Below are 4,139 nucleotides of genomic sequence, written 5' to 3' on the forward strand. Positions count from 1 at the left end.
GTACATGTTTCTATTGTGCCTTCGTACATTCATAGTTGAGGTTTAATGTACCTGCCTTCTCTATTGTATTTTAGTTAAGATACTCAAGCAACAATGCCTGAAAGCTCTTACTGAATTACTCGCTGTTGTGTTTATAGTTGTGTCTTGCAACATTCTTTGATCAAGATTGATGAGGGCAAGATCAGTATGCCGAGGATGGGCCCGGGTTGTAGCTTGCGAGCAGCAATGCTAGATCTGCTCATCATGAAACCCATCATGACTAATGCCTTTATCTGCCATTTAAGTGTACATTGGATTCTTTGTATGTTTGCTGCTTACTGTGCAAAATGGCAGCTAAAAGAAGCCCTAAAGCATGCGAGCTGCACTCAGACCTCTACCGGTTTAGTGGCCAAACTGGCTGTTACTACGTTTCAGGTGTTTTATCTGTAAAATTTATTCTGTTCTTTTTCTTGTTACTCACTTATTTATGAACAATGAAGTTTATATGTCACTAAATTTAGTGCTAGAATGCAGATCTGGCATGTTTGGGGACTAACCTGCACTATTGGTTGTTTTTTTACTTCTTGGTGGACCATTTTATCTATACGGTTTGGAATGTTTTCCAGCATGCATTAAATTACTGTTAACATATGATTTTAGAATACAAGTTTTTAGACATGTCCTGTGTATTTGGTTGTATGTTAAACTCTTAACAAAAAGCTCTTAGTCGCTGTCCTCTAACCTTGAATTTATTATTTGATAGATTTTTTATAGTTTGTTTCATTAATTCAATAGGGGGACCTATGTAGCAAGGATGTGACGTAATTATGCACAGAGCTATTACAGCAATTTCTTGTTCTCAATGGCTTTGAATTGCAGAGTGCTAGCCACATCGCACCTCGAATGCACACAAGGTGCTTGTTGTTTATGCTGTTATGGTGTGCAGCTTCAGTCTTTGAATTTTCTTCTCCGATTATAAGCTCAAAGATTTATGTGTTTACAAATTTTGAAAGTAATATTCCAAGCATACATTCAGCTCCAGCTGCCCTGGGTTCTCCTGATCCACTAGATGGAATACGACGACCAGGGGCGAGTTCAAGATTCTGGATACTATCTGGAGATGTTTGCCATGATGACGATTTAGGTGAAGAGGGCTCGCAGTCAGCTACGTGTACAAAAGCTCTTGTTTGAGAAACATTGGCAGATCGTTTATCCATAGACCAACTACTGCAGGCTGAGGCCTCACTTGCAAGTGTTTTGGAGTCCCTGGTGTTTGGGTCTATTAGTTGTGGTGATGGCATGTGCTTTACTTGAAGATTCTAGTTAGAAAACTTGTTGAGAAGATATGCTCAAAACTTCGATATAAAAATATTTTAGTGTCAAAATTTGAATAAATGTGTTTAGATTGTCTTAAATACTGAATATTGTCAAACACATTTTTATACCTTTCTGACGCATGCCTTTGTCTTCAGTATAAACTGGATCATCATCTTATTGGAGAAGAGCTTCTAGAATTGTCAGAAATGAAGTTCCTCCTGGAGATATTGATGAATGCAAAGGCAAAGCAGAAGGACTCAGTTCTTGATGAAGGCAAAGCATGAGGAGCTTGGTTAGTTACTCTGACACTCTCCTTCCTCTTTTGTTGGCACAACTGATATGCCATGGAGGGTCAGCTTATATATTATCCCCTAGGACATCATTTAATTGTGAACATTGTGATGGTATTATGTACTATTAATTGTGATGACTGAGACACTGTACAATCTTATTGCAGAGTATTTTTCTAGGCCGCAGATTCCTAAAGAATCAGATGTCGTGAATCAGATACTTAAATCCAACTACCTTTTCAGAATGAGGTCCTATAATGAAGCTGGCTGTAGGCATCACTACCACAACTTCTCAAACATAAATCAACATGAGTTATATAGCTTTGTCAGTGAACAACCTTTGTTATTCTTACATGCTAACAGTTGATATGAGTCGCTTATCTACTGATTTTCATTGTTGTTTGCAATTGTTAATATCTTGACTATTAAGCTGTAATTGCCTCTACATAAATATAGAAATTCAGTAAATATCTGCTGATACTACATTCTTCTCACAAGGAAATTATGTTCGATGTCCTGATTCACTTACCACTCAACAGGAAGATTGTTTTAGATGAGGACTAGACCAGATCTTTAGTGACCTGGCGAATAGGCTCGTCACAAAAAATAGTAGCAGGTTATCCCTTTCTCCATTCTAGTGAGGCTCATATTTATAAATTTAGAAGAAGTCCACACATTAACACCCCCACTTTGTATGACATATCAGATGCATATGAGGATATACTATCAAGGCTATGAAAATGGCTGCTGCTTGGAATCTGGATGGACAGATTGACATGGTGAAGGTGGTTGTCTTTAAGAACAAGACAAACTCGCCCTCACCAACTCCTCAGTAAACCTTTGGTACATCAAATTCAAATTCCCTCCCTAACATAAATTCTCTATCTAATGCTGCATGCTCAAATAGGCTCGGCAACATAGGTTTTTATGTTGGGAAACGATAGCTCTATAGTTAATTTTTCTATTAATGCTCTCAAACAAATTGAAGTGGACAAGTCTAATGTACCAAAAAATAAATCCAAATCCCTTACAAAACCTAAGCATTGCAGCTTTGTGATGATCCTTATTTGAAGCATATTCAAACAGTTTTATTTTACCTTTGTAATCTTTACACTGAAATTTGTAGCTAGGGTAAATAGATTTCTGACAAACTGGCTAACAGTTTTATTTAAATTCTAGGTGGTAGAGCCACTGCAGGCTATGATTATGGGTTCACCTTTAGAGAATGCAAGACAAGGCCCAGAGGTATGATAGATTCTCTATTACTACTTGGTAGCATATGGCCTAGATGTAACTCTTATTTATATGTAATCGACCTTTTGATGTGCCATCAGATACCATGGGACGTACTGCAATCAAGATGTCAGTATCAAAGTACTTGAGCTTGAGCAGGTTAGTGTTGATATGATGCGTGAGTTTGCATAGGAAGTTTACATAATGAAGTGAGTGATGAGCTTTACTTATGCTAGGACTAAGAAAATTGTGTAAAAGTCACTTCATGATACAACATTTTAGAATGATGTTCCATCATATTTTATGGTTGCCCAGGCAAATTGAATTCGGTGTAATGACTTCTCATATGGGAAGTAACATGATGCTAATTTAAGATTTTTGTGTTTCATATTCATGCCATTTGAGTTTACTGACCATGGGTTTAAGGAATGATTTATTGTCACTTTCTCCAACCATGTTTACACCTAATTCTGTAGAAATATTTGTCACAAAAATGATGTGCAATTTTTCGGTGCATGCACGAGACCTCATGTTTTGTGTATTGTTGTAGGTATATAGTTGTTTTCTATTTTCACAGTGTAGCTTAGATTCTCTTGCATTTGTACTTTGGAGCATCACTTGTATTAGCTCTTTATTTCTTTTCCATTTCTTATTGCCAGAATTCTTGCCTGGAGGCAGTATTTTTGACATCCTTTACAATAGACGAGGAATTTTTCAGCTGCCGGATGACTAGAATTGCATCTTATGTGTCCAATGGAATGAATTACTTCCATCGGATTAATATTGTTCATATGGAGTTGAAGACTGCAAACCTTCTTATGGATGATCAGGTACTTAACTGCAAATTGTAGTATTAACCTTTGTTACATCATCTATCTCAGGAAATAGAAGTCTACTACCACACTCACTTCTCAAGAAAGTGGACTCTTAGCTTTGGAAGCAAGTATTATGAGTTGTACAGAACTACTGATGAAGTTTGATTTTTGATAGTTACCATGAGGTTGGTTGTGTATATTTTTGAACTTAATGTTCATCACTGGAAGTTGATCGGCTAGCACAAAGATGGCAATGTTTTCTGTTAGGTACTTATCAGCATACACACACATGATTCTTGCATATTTGCTGCTCTAATGGGTTTTAGCATGATTTTTTAAATAAGTATGCTGAGCAATTGCTTTTAGGAGGGAACTACATCAGGTACATTTTAAATATATGTTTTGCTCTGTTTAACATGGTGAACTTGGGAATGTTATACTTCTTCAGGAGCTAATGGAACTACATTAGGTACAATGTAATGCTTGAGTGGAGTGCCTGTCTGAC

At 36.9% G+C, this 4,139-nt stretch overlaps 1 long non-coding RNA gene across 1 annotated transcript; it reads left to right on the forward strand.

Moving 5' to 3' along the window:
* Positions 1 to 1,631: 1,631 nt before the first annotated feature.
* LOC103653303 (uncharacterized) lies at positions 1,632 to 2,978 on the forward strand. The gene is made up of 4 exons (XR_002268721.1): positions 1,632 to 2,202; positions 2,293 to 2,429; positions 2,766 to 2,831; positions 2,921 to 2,978. It is a non-coding gene; the product is annotated as an uncharacterized lncRNA (long non-coding RNA).
* Positions 2,979 to 4,139: the final 1,161 nt, after the last annotated feature.

Source organism: Zea mays, chromosome 4, assembly GCF_902167145.1.
Source record: "Zea mays cultivar B73 chromosome 4, Zm-B73-REFERENCE-NAM-5.0, whole genome shotgun sequence".
In the NCBI taxonomy this organism is placed as follows: domain Eukaryota; kingdom Viridiplantae; phylum Streptophyta; class Magnoliopsida; order Poales; family Poaceae; genus Zea; species Zea mays.